A 17,984-nucleotide genomic window follows, 5' to 3' on the forward strand; every position below is an offset into this window, starting at 1 on the left:
TGGATTTTTCTTTTCTTTTTCGAATACGTCGTACACAATTTTAGACGACAAAGAATACTTTAAAACAGCTAATATCGAGGATGCGGTTTCACTAGATGATACCTATGTGGCGTCCGAGTGTGATGCTGAGGTGGCTAAAATTACCTTAGGCAATAAAATGTTGTCGTCTATAGAACAACCACCCACTTTGAAGTTGAAACCCTTACCATCTCATTTGAAATATGCTTATCTTGAGAGGGATGTGAAACTCCCTGTTACTATATTTGCCTTGCTTACTGATGAGCAGGAACAACAGTTGTTGTAGGTTATCAAAGATCACAAGAGAGCAGTAGGTTGGACGTTGGCATATATTCCTGGTATTAGTCCTTCTTTCTGCACGCATAGAATACTTTTGGAGGAGGATGCTAAGCCAGTAAGGCAGCCTCAGAGGAGATTGAATCCTCAACTGATGGAGGTTGTGAAGAAGAAAGTCACTAAGTTGCTACAAGCAGGTATTATATATCTTATTTCTAACAACATTTAGGTGAGTCCTGTACATGTGATCCCCAAGAAATCTAGGATCACCGTGGTCAAAAATGAGAAGAACGAGTTGATTCCTACTCATATTCAAAATAGCTGGAGGGTCTGCATTGATTACAGAAGACTAAACCAGGCCACCAGAAAAGATCATTTTCCCTTACCATTCATGGACTAGATGTTAGACAGATTGGCAGGTAAGTCTCATTACTATTTTCTTGATGGATTCTCTGGGTATTTTCAGATCTGTATAGCCTTAGAGGATCAACATAAGACCACCTTTACTTGTCCATTCGGCACATATGCTTATAGAAAGATGCCATTTGGCCTTTGCAATGCTCGTGGAACATTTCAGCGTTGTATGATGAGTATTTTTACAGTTTTGTTGGAGCATTGTATTGAGCTTTTTATGGATGATTTTAGATCTTTTTATCATTGCTTGTCTAGTCTTACGAAAGTCTTGGAAAGATGTGAGGAAACTAACCTTGTTTTAAATTTTGAAAAATGTCATTTTAGGGTGGAACAAGGTATAGTTTTAAGACACGTTATTTCCAAGAATCGTATATCTGTAGATCCTGCTAAAATTGATATTATTTCACAGTTACCTTACCCCTCTTCTGTGAAAGAGGTTCGATCTTTTCTTGGATATGCAGGATTTTACAGGAGGTTTATCAAGGACTTCAGCAAGATAGCCAACCCTCTGTCCAACTTGCTGCAAAATGATGTACCATTTGACTTTGGAGAGAGATGCAAAGATGCTTTTGATAAATTGAAAAAGGCTCTTACCATCACTCCTATCATCCAGTAACCTGACTGGACATTACCATTCGAGTTGATGTGTGATGCATCAAACTTTACAGTAGGAGTGATGCTTGCACAAAGAGATGGGAAGCTACCATATGTGATATATTATGCATCCAGAACATTGGACGCAGCGTAGGCTAACTACACCACAACTGAGAAGAAATTATTAGCTGTTGTGTTTGCCTTGGACAAATTTAGACCGTATATACTTGGTTCCAAGGTAATTGTTTACACTGATCATGCAACATTAAAATTCCTTCTGAAGAAAGTAGATTCCAAGCAAGGTTGATTAGATGGATGTTACTGCACCAAAAGTTTGATATTGAAATTCAAGATAGAAATAGGGCACATAACTTAGTAGTTGACCATCTTAGCAGAATTGAAAATGAAGAAGACAACATTCCTATTCAAGATGACTTTCCTTATGAAGTCCTCCTAGCATTGACTGTTGTGAAAGGTATGTTTCCTGAACCTTAGTTTGCTAACATTGTTAACTATTTGGTTGTTTCTGCTATTCCTCTCTCATTCTCCAAGTCTGAAAGAACCAAGCTGAAAAGTGAGGCAAAGTACTATATATGGGAAGATCCAATCTTATGGCGCATTGGTAGTGACCAAGTCATAAGGAGTTGTGTTCCAGATATTGAGATACCTTATGTGCTTGAATTCTGTCATTTGTCCTGTTGTGGTGGACATTATGGCACACAAAGAACAGGTAGGAAGGTGTTGGATTGTGGATTATATTGGCCTACTATCTTTAAAGATGCATGGAGGGTGTATGAAAATTGTGAGCAGTGTCAAAGAGCAGCTAGATCCATTACAAGGAGGGACGAGATGCTTCAACAACCCTTGATTTTTTGTGGTATTCGATATTTAGGGTATTGATTTTATGGGTCCTTTTCCTCCTTCTTCTGGATTTTCTTATATTCTGCTTGTTGTAGACTATGCCTCAAAATGGGTGGAAGCCATAACTACAAGGACTAATGATGCTCGAGTTGTTATGAGTTGTCAGGTTTAATATTTTCTGTAGGTTTAGGATACCACGTGCCATCATCAGTGACCTGGGGACTCATTTTTGTAATAAACTTCTTGACAACATGTTGAAGAAGTATGGGGTGGCACATCGCGTTGCTACACCATATCACCCCCAAACTAATGGGCAAGTAGAGATCTCTAACAGGGAGATTAAAAAGATACTAGAGAAAGTAGTGAATCCTAGTCAAAGGGATTGGGCCATAAGATTGGATGATGCACTTTGGGCACATGGACAGCTACAAAGCACCTATAGGTATGTCACCTTTTAGGGTGGTTTTTGGAAAGGCTTGTCACTTACCTGTGGAGATTGAGCATCGAGCCTATTAGGTCGTGAAAGCAGGCAACTTGGATTTGGAAGAAGTAGGGAAAGAGCGAAAGATTCAGTTGAAAGAACTAGAAGAGATTAGGCTTGCGGCCTATGCAAACTCAAAGTTCTACAAAGAGAAGACCAAGAAATTCCATGACAAAAGCTTGCTAGGAAGGACATTAAGGTAGGCCAAAAGGTGTTACTATATAAGTCTAGGTTAGGTCACATGAGTTGTAAGTTACGCTCCAAATGGGAAGGGTCATTTATCATTACAGAAATATTTCCTTATGGAGCAGTGGAGATCAAGGAAGAATCTTCAAATAGTTCTTTCAAAGTTAATGGACATTGTCTTCGGATATTTAATGAAAATCAAGATATGATGAATAAGATTGGATCTCCTTATGAATAAGGTATCTCAATATTTGGAACACACCTCCTTATGACTTGGTCACTACCAATGCACCATAAGATTGGATCTTCCCATATATAGTACTTTGCTTCACTTTTTAGCTTGGTACTTTCAGACTTGGAGAATGAGAGAGGAATAGCAAAAACAACCAAATAGTTAACAATGTCAGCAAACCAAGGTTCAGGAAACATACCTTTCACAATAGTCAATGCTAGGAGGACTTCATCAAGAAAGTCATCTTGAATAGGAATGTTATCTTTCCCATTTTCAATTCTGCTAACATGGTCAGCTACTAAGTTATGTGCCCCACTTCTATCTTGAATTTCAATGTCAAACTCTTGGAGCAGTAGCATCCATCTAATCAACCTTGGCTTCGAATTTGCTTTCTTAAGAAGGAATTTTAATGTTGTATGATCAATGTAAACAATTACCTTGGAACCAAGTATATACGGTCTAAATTTGTCCAAGGCAAACACAACAACTAATAATTCCTTCTCAGTTGTGGTGTAGTTAGCCTACGTTGCGTCCAATGTTCTAGAAGCATAATATATCACGTGGTAGCTTCCCATCTCTTTATGCAAGCACCGCTCCTACTGTAAAGTTTGATGCATCACACATCAACTCGAATGGTAATGTCCAGTCAAGTCGCTGGATGATAGGAGTGATGGTAAGCGCCTTTTTCAATGTATCAAAAGCATCTTTGCATCTCTCTCCAAAGTCAAATGGTACATCTTTTTGCAGCAAGTTGGAGAGAGGGTTGGCTATCTTGCTGAAGTCCTTGATAAACCTCCTTAAAATCCTACATGTCCAAGAAAAGATCGAACCTCTTTCACAGAAAAGGGGTAAGGTAATTGTGAAATAATATCAATTTTAGCAAGATCTACAGATATACCATTCTTGGAAATAACGTGTCTTAAATCTATACCTTGTTCCACCATAAAATGACATTTTTCAAAATTTAAAACAAGGTTTGTTTCCTCACATCTTTCCAAGACTTTCGCAAGACTAGACAAGCAATGATCAAAAGATGAACCATATACATTAAAATCATCCATAAAAACCTCAATACAGTGCTCCAACAAATCTGTAAAAATACTCATCATACAACGTTGAAATGTCCCAGGAGCATTGCAAAGGTCAAATGGCATCTTTCCATAAGCATATGTACCGAATGGACAAGTAAAGGTGGTCTTATGTTGATCCTTTGGGGCTATACAGATTTGAAAATACCTAGAGAATCCATCAAGAAAGCAGTAATGAGACTTACCTGCCAATCTATCTAACATTTGGTCCATGAATAGAAGGAAAAATGGTCTTTCCTGGTGGCCTACTTTAGTCTTCTATAATCAATGCAGACCCTCCAACTATTCTGAATACGAGTAGGAATCAACTCGTTCTTGTCATTTTTTACCACGGTGATCCCAGATTTCTTGGGGACCACATGTACAGAACTCACCCCAAGTGTTGTCAAAAATAGGATATATAATACCTGCTTATAGCAACTTAGTAACTTCCTTCTTCACAACCTTTATCAGTTGAGGATTCAATCTCCTTTGAGGCTGCCTTACTGGCTTAGCATCCTCCTCCAAAAGTATTTTGTGCATGCAGAAAAAAGTGGGTGGTTGTTCTATAGACGACAACATTTTATTGCCTAAGATAATTTCAGCTACCTCAGCATCACACTCGGACGCCACATAGGTATCATCTAGTGAAACTGCATCCTCAATATCACCTGTTTTAAAGTTTTCTTTGTTGTCTAAAATTGTGTACGACGTATTCGAAAAAGAAAAGAAAAATCCAAACAAAAAGAAAAACTAGAAAAAGCATCCAAAAAAACCAAAAGCAAAATTGTTCACTACATCTCTTAATAAATCAATACAAAACAAAGAATGGTCTTCAGTCGGGTTCTTCATGGCTTCCAACTCATTGAACTGCACCTTCTCGTCTCCTATCCCCATAGTCAATGATCCTACATGCACATCTATCTTGGTACGTGTTGTCATCATGAACAATCTTCCCAAGATTATTGTAGTTGAACTCATTCCTTCATTATCCTTCATGTCCAAGATGTAGAAATCTGCATGAAAAATTAACTTGTCCACTCAGACAAGCACATCTTCTAACACACGTGCAGGGTTAACTATGCTACAATTGGCCAGTTGAATGACCACACTTGTAGTCTTAAGAGGTCTAATATAAAGAGAATTAAAAACTGACAAAGGCATTACATTTATAGAAGCTCTTAAATCTAACATGGCACTGTTAAACTTAGTACTTCCTATAACACAGGGACAGAAAACATACTTGGATCCTTGCATTTTTGTGGTATTTCGATAGGTCTCTTGATCATGATTGATACATTTCATCCCAAGTTCACAACCTCATTATCCATAACATGCCTTCTATTGGTGCAAAGTTCTTTAAGAAACTTGGCGTATTTCGGAATTTGCCTCACAGCATCCAACAAATGGATGTTTATCTCTACCTTCTTGAAAGTATTCAAGATTTCTTAGTCCAACTCCTCCAACTTCTTAGTTTTCGGTTTCAAACGGTTTGGATAGGGAGGAATGGGAGAATAAGATTGGAAAGAATTAGAAGAAGAAGAAGAATTAGAGGATACTAACTTGGAGTTATTAGTGGGTGTAGGAGTCTCAGATGTACATGGTATTGGTTCGCCTGATCCTCCACTTTTATCAATGGGTGCAAATTTTTTTTCCTTATCTTCATTCTCTTGGGCTTCCTCAAGTCCTCGTACCTGCTTACCCAATCTTAAAGTAATAGCGCTTACATTACACGGGTTGACCACAGTTTGTGCAGGTAGTTGACTTGATCCTTGATTAACTTTAGATTCTAACTTCTCCACCCTTTGAGTTAAGTTAGTAATCGTCGTTTTTACTTCACCATTCTGCTCAACCACAACCTTCATAAAATTTTCTACCACCGATGCAACATCTAATTGAGGTTGTTGTTTCATTTGAGGAGGAACATAGGGTTGCTCGTGTTGTTGATTACCCCATTTCATATTTGGATGATTTTTCCAACTTGGATCATACCTATTAGAGGACAAGTCATAATTATTCTGAGATGTTCTATTTTCTCCAAACATGTTGGCAGCAAAAGCTTGAGATGGTTCCTCCACAATAGTTCTTGTTAAGCTAGGGCATTCATTAGTATAATGGCTTGTTGAAGTACAAATTCCACACACCTTTGCACTTTTTGGAGTTGAAGTTTTGAACAAGCTTGCAATCTCATCAAGCTTCTTTCCTAACCCAACTATTCTTTCATTCATCTTTTTTTCATTTGCTGGATAAGTCTCAACTTCGTGCACTCCCCTTAACGACGTTACTGAATTTGCTCTTGTTTCATATTGTTGGCTATCAGTTGCCTTTCGTTCAATCAACTCTCTAGCAGCTTGTGGCAATTCATCCAGAAAAGATCCTCCGCTTGCAGCATCTACCCATTGTCTGTCTGAGGAACTCATTCCTTCATAAATGTATTGAATGAGGGAATGCTCTTGCATTTGATGTTAAGGACAAGATGCACAGAGTTTGTTGAATCTTTCCCAATATTCACTAAGGGTTTCTCCTTCTTGTTGCTTAATTCCATAAATTTCTCTACGAACTCCAGCCACTCGAGATGCAGGGAAATATTTCTGAAGAAAAATTCTTTCCATAGTTGCCTAATTAGTGATTCTCAACGAAAGGTAGTACCATCAATCATGTGTCGCTCCTTGAAGAGTAAAAGCAAAAGCTCTCATTTTGAAGGTTTCTAACGCGATCGTGGGAGATCTAAAGTTTTCCTAGATCATATGGAATTGCCTTAAGTGTTTGTGTGGATTCTCTCCTGATCCATGAAATTGTGGCAAGGCCTTTAGTAGGTCAGTCTTGAGCTCACACTACCCTTCTAGATATTGGATGTTGTTGTTGATGATGGGATTGTTGGATGTGGCCAACTGTCTAATGGTTCTCTCCTTCATTATGTTTGGATCTGGATCTGATGAAGGATCAAAAGATATGTATGTGAATGGAGGGGATGAAGGTATTGTTTTTGTAGTAGCTTCAGATGTAGAAGGTGTTCTCTCAGTAGAACACTCGAATTCAAGTCTTCTACGTGCTTTGCGCAAGTTCCGTTCAAGTTCCGGATCCAATTGATAGATTATACTCGGGTTGGCTCGAGTCATGCACTACGCAGTCTGAAGACATTCCTTTCTTTTTTTATTTTTTTCCTTGTTAGTTTTTTCTAAAAAGATTTCAAGAAAGAAAGAATTTAAGATGTTGTTGGGTTCACTCCCAAGAAAGAGAGGTGTGTCACAGTGGACAACTTAAATACCAAGTCTTTCCTAGCCAGAGTTTTCCCAACTAATCTCAAACTATTTCTAAAGAGAAATTCTTAATCAAAACAAAAACAAAAATTTTGCTAGAAATATCGAAAACAACTAAAGACTACAAAAAAACTCAAACTCTATTAAACATAAATGCGTTAAAAAAATAAAATAAAATAAAATAAATAAATAAAATAAAACAAAGAAAATTAAATAAATGAATAAGAATCAAAATAAAGAAAATACTAACCGTATTTCCCGACAACAATGCCGAATTTGATATCGTTGTCATTGACGCAATCAAATTACCACTACTTTACTTTAGCACTTCAATATTGTTAAGTTAGTAGTGAAAAACTAGTTAGGGTTAAGATAACCCTGAGTCGTCTCTCAATGAATACGAAATTGATTTCAAATATTTGACTCTTATAAAAATGCAATTAAAACTAGTAACTATAAAAATATGGGGTTTTGATATGCAAAGAGTAATTGACACGCAAATAAAAGATTGTAAACACAGTAATAGTAAATAGGTCAATTCAACTGCTCTTTCAAAATAGGATTCATCATTGGTTTTCTAAAGATTATTGTTATTGATTTCTTGTTTAAGATTTCAAATTAATCAATGTAACTTCTTAATTAGTTTGTTGACGTCCTCACTTTTAACCAAAGTAACGTCTCAATTAAAAGCAAGAACTTTGTAGATTAGTCCTAGTAAATTTAACCAAAGTAACTTCTCAATTAAACATTACTAGTCTTAATCATGTTTATTCTTTTAGACCTTATATATAGTAAAAAGTTAATTAATCAAAGTAAGTTCTTGATTAATTCTAATCTAAGTTTCTACTTCTAATCAAAGTAACTTCTCAATTATTAGCAAAAACCCATGCAATCATATGAAAGTTTCTAAAAAGTAATCAAAGTAACTTCTTAATTAAAATTTAAAAACCCTTAGATTCATATGATTGTTATGTTAGATTTAACATTATGCTAACTTGCTATAATGTAAAATTCATTACTTTAACTAGATTAAGAACTAAAAGACATAGATGAAAAATAAATCTCAACCAGAATCAAAAGAACAAATAAGTTAATTCATCTAACCTCAGAATCCAGTTAAGAAATTATAGTGGAATCAACCCTAAAAGTTTAGCCCTCCATGGCTTGGATGGAATACATGATAATATGACGAAGGAAGGAAAAATAAAAGAAAAGGAAAATGAGAGATTTGGTAGATGACGGTATTTGTCAGAACTAGAGAGTTCTAAGTGTCCTTCTTCTACTCCTTTAGGCCTCTTTTGGACTTTCTTTATCTGTTTGGTTGCTAAAATCTTTTATCTTTATTTAATTAATTAGCAATTTAATTCCTGTCCAATTTTTAATTTTGTCTCTCTTGTTTGACCATTTTTGCAATATTAATCAGAATTTGACCTGAATTGACCAAAGTTGAGTGTTGCGTTGACCTGTTGACTGCCCTATGGGAGGCTGACACGTGAGAGAGTGCTTTCTTTCCAAACTAGGGTTTCTTCCTCCATGGTTTCTCCCTCCTTTGGCTGCGACGAGGTGCAATGCGGCTGTCATGGAAATGCTTGTGGCTGCCGCTTCAGACGTGATGAATGTTGGCCTGTTGCAATTCCAATGGTGACCGACGAAAAGGTCAGGCGTGGTGGTTGCTCCGACGTTGATGAGATGGTGCAGATCTGTGGACTTCTCTGGCACGATGATGGAGTTCGAAGGTTCAAATTGCTGGTGCGTGAAGGTTGTTGCAGGCGTTGCTGTGATGGCGCGAACTCACGGTACAAAGATGATGGAAGATGGCTCGATCTGCAGCGGTGAAGAATGAAAGTGTTGTTACTGCAATGGTGGTGCAGGTGCAGGTGCGGTGGTCGCGCAATGGTTGCTGTAGAGATGGTGGCGGCTGCGAAGATGTACGCAGTGCAGATGCGAGCAGCAGTGATCTAGGCGAGGTCCGTGAATGGCGTAGGTGCAGAGATGATGGAGGTGCATTTGCGGCTGTTGCAGATCCAATGGTTACGCTGCTGCAGATTCGCGCGGCTTCCATGGATGGTGGAGCTCCTGTTTTTCTTCTTCGCCAATGGAGGTGCTGCTGCCGTACGTTCACGAACGGTGATGCGTGGACGACGAAGATCTGGTGCGAAGATGGTGGTTGCTGTTGTACGAGAAGATGGTGTGTTGCAGATGGTGCGAGAAGATGGAGGACGGCATGGAGATTGCGGTGGCTGCCAGCGGTGGTTCAAGCTTCCATGGCTGCTGCTGGTGTGTTGCAGGTGTGATGGCTGTCGTGCGTCGCTTATGGTGGCCAACGTGATTTCCGGTGCGTTTCTATGGTGGTGGTCGTGACTGGTGCATGTGGTGGTGGCTACTGTGGAGAGTGGCGGCTGCCGACATGGTGATGGTGGAAGAGGAGGAAGATTATAGTTAGGGTTTCATTGTGAGATTGAGGAAGATGATGATGTGGCAGTGTATAATTGGTGCAGATGTGTTTACAAGGATAATGACACATATCAGCATATGGTTGGCCTAATTTGAAAGGTAGAGATTGCCACATGACATAATCTGGTTGAGATGGGTTTAAGTGGTTGGAGGGGTGCAACTTTGTAAAAGCTGAGAGTGCAGAACAGGCTTTTGTGGTCCACTCGCAGGAGGAGTGTGTAAAAAAAAAACTGGGGGTGCATTTAGCTCCTGAATTATTCTTTTCTAGAATTTCTTGATTTTGGACTTATTAACTTTAAATATTTCAAATCCACACTTTTAATAACCCAAATTAAACTTCAGCTGCATTAACAAACGTTAGAATATCCAATAATATTTTATGCAACTAAAATCAATTTTTACACCATTTTTAACTTACGTACTCAATAAATCCAATAATCACAAATTCTGATTAAATTAATCCTTAAGCACAAAAATTCTATTAAATCCCCAAATTTAAACATTAAATGAGGGGAAAAATTTGAACTCATCAGACACTTAAATCTAAAATGAATAAGCAAATAGAGGTGTACCCAAAAGAAAATAAAAGGAAAAGAAATTGGGTTACAACAGAAGAGAAAAAATAGAAAGAAAGATGGTTGGAACAAGCATTGGACTCATGGCACTTGCACATTGTTGACTATTCTTTTTAGTAGTGAGTCTTACTTGTCATGTAAAACAAAGTTCTTCGATAGCTCAGCCATATTACAAGCCCAAAAGACCTTAGTGATCTTTGCCAATCATGTGTACATAGTAGTTAGGAATGAAAATATAAAGTCAAGTGGACAATTGCAAAGGATGCTAAGAGAGCAAACACTTTGACCACTTGGGTGGATGCAATCATGCACTTAAATAGAAAATCATTTGAGAGAACATGTGTTTGATCTTTAGCTATGATAACTGAACTGCATTTGTGTCTAACTGATTTCGTTGGTTCCAATTCAAGTACTTGATTGCATTTCTCTTAACTTTTTTATGAAGTGTGAATTATAGATTCCTAAACCAACCATGATCAAATCTTTTTGAAACCATTATGTCTAACTATTTCAAGCTTTGCTTAGGGATAAACAAAGAACTAAAGTTGGTGCATGTTAGAAAATGATTACTCAAATAATACTATTAATAATAAAAATTATTAGAGCTACTAACATGTATATGAATCAAAGAATATTAATCATAGATCAATAATTATAATAACAATAATAAACAAAAAATAAACAAGGAAAGGAGTAGAAATATCCTAAGTTGAGGCACGCATAGCGCTATCTTTAGAGAGAAAACGCCCCTACTGCACAGGGCTAAACAAATACACAATTATATGTGTTTCAAATCATATGCATTTCTCTCCCAAGATACAACAACCCGTCAGATTGATCGAGTGCAACGAAGGATCTCCGAATCTTATGAACACCACTGTCTTAAAGATAATATAGAGAAAAAAAATAACACTTTTAAGAAAAACTCTAGTGTTTGTTGTCTTTGTTGTTCTGTCTCTCCCCATGCACCTAGGTGGTATTTATAGGTAGAAAAGCGAGACAACGAAGTAAATAGTAATAAGAATATAGTCGTTAGCCATTAAAAACATTAACCCATAAATTAAAGGTCTATAAAATCATGAGTAATAATAAGTTTTTTTATTTTAATTATTTATTTTTTAAATTATACTAAAATATTTCTAACAATCCCCCACATAATTTAAAAAATAAAATTAAACAAAATATATTATCTTTTAAAACAAAATATTGTAGTTCAGTGTAAGGAACCTTCCGGGTCTGACCCTTACACCTGGTGCTTATAAACTTCCACCCGAAAAAATGTAGAGACTTGATTGTCTTGAGTTACATCCCCTGTGACCGGATTTTAGTAAATAACACATACAATATTGATATTCATTATAGGTTCTAATCAATGGGTGCACATTACGAGAGGAAAAATTGGCATATTGTTGCTTGAGTGATGAGGCTTTAGTTGGTTAAAGATTATACCATAACCAAACCTCAATTTTTAATGGAGATTATACTCCAAGATAAAGAGGTAGTCCATTCCAAAATTTTCACAAATTATTTGCTCTTCATAGCCTAAATTGTTATTGTTATAACTTACAATTACAATATCACTGATTTAACTTACAACGTATCTGAATTCATGCCTCAGTAAAATGCACACGGATATACAACTTTCGATCTAAAATCAGTGAGGATAAAGTTTACTCTATCCAATCATTCAATATTTCTGATAACAATGGTCTTTTAGAAAGTTTAATATTAATGTTAATATTGAAGCATGCGTACTATGAAAGTGTTCAATTGGAGAAGCTAAAGGATCCCACTAATGGGATTACATATGATATCATTAGAGAGGTATTACAACTTTACAAAACTGTAATTTCCAAGCTTTAATATGATAAGTAATTTTCTAACAAAGGACATTAAATATGTGTATTACATAATGTAGTTGTTGTATTATCATTATTTTTTATCACCGGATAATAATATTATTATTATTATCAGTATAGATATGTTAGGAATCCAAGTGTGAGTCTAAGTCCCACATTGACCAGAATTGAGAAAGTAGAGCACCATATAAGGATAAAGGCCCATAAACCCATTGCCTTAAGGTTTTGGGTTGAGAGTGGTGTCAGTGTCTTATGTGGTTGGGCTCAGGTCTCATTGGTGTTGTTCTCCCCGGTGAAACCCCCTCTGTAAAACCTGACAAGTGGTATCAAGAGCCATTTTTCTTAGTATGCTCTGTGGTTGCAGCATTGTCTGATCTTCCACATCAGAAAAGATTTGGTTTCTATTTTTTTCTTCTTGGGGATCTCAGTTTAGAGAAGTAGTGGGAGCTTTGGTCAAAGGCAGCAGAAGCTTTGGTCAAAGGCAGCAGGAGCTTTGGTCAAAGGCAACAGGAGCTTTGGTCAAAGGCAGCAGGAGCTTTGGTCAAAAGCCGCAGCAGGAGCTTTGTTCAAAAGCCGCAGCAGGAGCTTTGGTCAAAAGCCGCAGCAGGAGCTTTGGTCAAAAGCAGCAGGAGCTTTCGTCAAAGCAGCAAGAGCAATGGCATTGGAAGAAGGGAAGGTGAGGATTGAGAAGTTTGATGGCAGTGACTTCGGGTTCTGGAAGATGCAGATAGAGGACTACCTGTATCAGAAGAAGTTGTATCTACCCTTAACAGGGCAGAAGCCAACTGACATGGAGCAGGCGGAATGGGATTTGTTAGATCGGCAGACACTCGGTGTGATCCGATTGACATTAGCCAAGAATGTTGCGTTCAACATCATGAACGAGAACACAACCGTAGATTTGATGAAGGCATTGTCAAATATGTATGAGAAGCCATCTGCAGCCAATAAAGTGTATTTGATTCGCAGACTAGTCAACCTAAAAATGGGTGAAGGTAACTCGATTACTAATCATATTAGTGAATTCAATATAATTATTGCGCAGTTGACATCAGTGCAAATAACATTTGATGATGAGGTGAAAGCATTAATTTTATTATCATCTCTTCCGGAAAGTTGGAGTGCAACTGTTACTGCAGTTAGTAATTCTGCAAGTAATAGTAAGTTGAAGCTTGATAACATCCGTGACTTGATCTTAAGCGAAGATGTTCGCAGGAAAAGTTCAGGGGAATCTTCCAGTTCTAGTTCCGGTTCAGCATTGAGTACTGAAACTAGAGGAAGAAGTAGCCAGAAAGGTCGTAATCAAGGCCGAGGCAGATCAAAGTCTAGAGAGAAATCAAAACCAAAATTCCGGAATGATATCACTTGTTGGAATTGTCAGAAAAGGGGTCACTTTACAAATCAATGTAGGGCTCCAAGGAAGAACAACAACAACAAGAGGCAAGATAGTGATCAATCAGCAAATGCAGCAACTGATGAAATTGAAGATGCACTATTATGTAGTCTAGATTGTTCTATTGATTCATGGATTATGGACTCAGGTGCGTCATTTCATACTACACCTTCTTTAGAACTATTATCTAACTATGTTCCAGGAAAGTTTGGGAAGGTCTACCTTGCAGATGGGAAATCTCTTGATATTATAGGAAGAGGTGATATCAATATCAGAACCTCTAATGGAAGTGTGTGGACTTTGAAGAATGTCAGACATATTCCAGCCTTAAAGAGAAACTTAATATCTATAGGGCAGTTGGATGATGAGGGGCATTACACCACCTTTGGAGATGGACACTGGAAAGTAATGAAAGGTAATCTTGTTGTTGCTCGTGGGAAGAAGCAAGGATCTCTTTACATGATTGCAGATGAGGATATGATATCAGTTGCAGAAGTTGGCAACAGTTCCTCTTTGTGGCATCAGAGACTTGGGCATATGAGTGAGAAAGGAATGAAGCTCATGGTCTCTAAAGGTAAAATACCTAACTTGAAGCATGTTGACGTTGGACCTTGCGAACATTGTATCTTTGGAAAGCAGAAAAAGGTTAGCTTCTCCAAAACAAGTAAGTCGTCTAAAGTTGAAAGACTAGCACTAGTGCATACAGATGTTTGGGGGCCAGCTCCAGTGAAATCTCTTGGAGGTTCACAGTATTACGTAACCTTCATTGATGACTCTACAAGAAAGGTATGGGTTTATTTTCTTAAAAATAAATCTGATGTGTTTTCTGTGTTTAAAAGGTGGAAACAGGAGGTTGAGACTCAAACAGGTTTAAAGATTAAATGTTTGAAGTCTGATAATGGTGGAGAATATGACAGTAATCAATTCAAGGAGTTTTGTTCAGAGAATGGGATCAGAATGATCAAGACGATTCCAGGAACACCAGAACAAAATGGTGTGGCAGAAAGAATGAACAGAACCTTGAATGAGAGAGCAAGATGTATGAGAATCCAGTCAGGATTACCCAAGGTATTTTGGGCAGATGCAATAAGCACAACAGCCTATCTCATAAACAGAGGACCATCAGTTCCTTTAGGCTATCAGTTACCTGAAGAAGTATGGTCTGGAAATGAGGTAAACCTTTCACATCTGAAAGTTTTTGGTTGTGCTTCATATATTTTGTTGAACTCTAATAGTAGAGATAAATTGGACCCTAAGGCAAAGCGATGCTATTTCATTGGCTATGGATCTGACATGTATGGCTACAGGTTTTGGGATGACCAAAACAAGAAAATTATCAGAAGTAGAAATGTTACTTTTAATGAAAACATGTTCTATAAGGACAGGACTGCAGAATTTGCAAATGCAAATAAAAAGCCAGAGCAGGTATCATTAGAAGAAGTTTCAGAAAGTGATGTAGCCAACAGAAGGCAGAATACAGATGTAGAGCCTGAGTCAGAGCCCGAGTCAGAGTTTGGGTCAGAACCTGAACAGATAGTAGAGTCAGTAACTCCTGAATTACCGACTAGAAGATCTAGCAGAACCATTGTAGCACCACAAAGGTACTCCCCTTCATTGCATTACTTGTTGTTGACTGATGCTGGTGAGCCAGAGCATTTTGCTGAGGCTATGCAGGGAGGTGAATCTATTAAGTGGGAGCTAGCAATGGAAGATGAGATAAAGTCTCTTCAGAAGAATAAGACATGGTCTTTAACCAAGCTTCCAGAAGGAAAGAAGGTTTTGCAAAACAGGTGGGTCTATCGGTTAAAAGAAGAACCAGATGGCAGCAAACGATATAAGGCCAGACTCGTAGTGAAAGGGTTCCAACAGAGACAAGGAATTGACTTCACAGAAATTTTCTCTCCTGTTGTCAAGATGACTACCATCAGAGTTATCTTAAGTATAGTAGCTGCAGAAAATCTTCATCTGGAGCAGTTAGATGTGAAAACTGCATTCCTACATGGAGATCTTGAGGAAGAAATCTTTATGGCACAACCAAAAGGTTTTGAAGTACAAGGCAAAGAGAATCTTGTATGCAAGCTTCATAAAAGTTTGTATAGGTTGAAACAAGCACCGCGACAATGGTATAAGAAGTTTAATGAGTTTATGAGAAACTCAGGATTTCACAGATGTGAAGAAGATCATTGTTGTTATGTGAAGAAATATATTGATAGTTATATCATTCTTGCCTTGTATGTTGATGACATGTTGATTGCTGGTGATAATATGGCAGAAATTGACAGGTTGAAGAAACAATTGTCAGAAAATTTTGAAATGAAGGATCTTGGTCCAGCCAAGCAAATTCTTGGTATGAGAATTTCCAGGGATAGATCTAAAGGTATTCTAAATTTATCTCAGGAAAAATATATTGAAAAATTGCTTAGCAGGTTCAATGTTGGAAATGCTAAAACCAGGAATACACCTTTGGGAACTCACTTAAAGTTCTCAAAAAGGCAATCTTCTCAGACAGAGGAAGAAGAAAATCACATGTCTAAAGTGCCATATGCATCTGCAGTAGGGAGCTTGATGTATGCTATGGTTTGCACCAGACCTGATATAGCACATGCAGTGGGAGTTGTGAGCAGGTTTCTATCCAATCCCGGAAAGGAGCATTGGGAAGGAGTGAAGTGGATATTGAGATATTTGAAGGGCACTTCAAAGATGCATTTGTCCTTTAAAAGAAGTAATCTCACTTTACAGGGGTTTTCTGATGCAGATTTGGGAGGTGATTTGGATGGTAGAAAGAGCACAACAGGTTATATTTTTACGTTGGGTGGCACAGCTATCAGTTGGAAGTCCAAACTTCAAGGAAGAGTCTCCCTTTCAACCACTGAAGCTGAATATATAGCTATCTCAGAAACAGCAAAAGAGATGATATGGTTGAAGAATCTTCTAAAAGAATTAGGAAAAGGGCAAGATGAACCTTCATTGTTCAGTGACAGTCAAAGTGCCATTTGTCTTGCTAAAAATCCAATTCTTCACTCCAGATGCAAACACATTGAATTGAAGTATCATTTTATCAGAAACTTGATAAATGATGGAGATTTGATTTTGTTGAAGATTCCAGGTGCAGAGAATCCAGCTGATATGTTAACCAAGACTGTCACAACAACTAAGTTGAGGCTTTGCATTGCCTCAACTGGCCTTCGAGAAGATTGATGATGAAGGCACTACACTAGGTGGTAATGTAAATCAAACCCCAAGTGGGAGAATTGTTAGAATTATGGTGCTTGATTTAGTCCCACATCGCTTAGAATAGTGAGTTGTGGTTCTCTATTTTACTATATAAGAGACTCTATGTAAAGCTTTAAGATACACCAAAAATACAAATACTTCCTAGTGTAGTCGTGGACGTAGGCATACACATTGTAGCCGAACCACGTTAAATTCTCTGTGTCTATTTTTTCTCTCCTTTATTCTTTCCTTTATTGTCTTGTTCCTGACAAGTGGTATCAGAGCCGATGGTTAATACCGGCTCAGACGAGTGCAGTACCAGTATGGTCCTAGTATCGAAAGTCTTCCTGGCAAGAGTCCCAGGTAAGGGTTCCAGGTAAGCGTGTCCCGTTAAGAAAAAAAAACGACGGTACAGAAAAGGGCAGAATAGGAGTACTCGTGGTTGGGAATGCTTCCGCTGGAGGGGGAGTGTACCAATGTGGTTGAAGGGACTCACCCTTGAGGGGGAGAATGTTAGGAATCCAAGTGTGAGTCTAAGTCCCACATTGACCAGAATTGAGAAAGTAGAGCACCATATAAGGATAAAGGCCCATAAACCCATTGCCTTAAGGTTTTGGGTTGAGAGTGGTGTCAGTGTCTTATGTGGTTGGGCTCAGGTCTCATTGGTGTTGTTCTCCCCGGTGAAACCCCCTCTGTAAAACCTGACATAGATAGACACACATTTTATTTTTATTTGTTTTGGGATCACAGCATTTTTTTATTTGTTTAGTAAATGATTTATTTTAAATATTTCACCTCAAAAGAGTACTTACAATTAATAAATTAATAAAACTGAAAAATTATTATTTCTATTATGATAATTATAATGAATTTGTAATCGTTATTATTATTATATTTCTATAAACATAATATTATTATTATTATTATTATATTACTATATAATTATTATTATTATTATTATTATTATTATTATTAGTTTTATCAATACGAAATATTATTTTTATAGTGGTATTATTATGATAATTAGACACTTATTTTAGTTTTATTTACTACCAATTTTATTTTAATTATTTGCAATTTTTTATTTATTAGTTGTTTATT

Source organism: Vigna unguiculata, chromosome 5 (assembly GCF_037176805.1).
Source record: "Vigna unguiculata cultivar grain cowpea cultivar isolate G323 ecotype 2 chromosome 5, ASM3717680v1, whole genome shotgun sequence".
In the NCBI taxonomy this organism is placed as follows: Eukaryota; Viridiplantae; Streptophyta; class Magnoliopsida; order Fabales; family Fabaceae; genus Vigna; species Vigna unguiculata.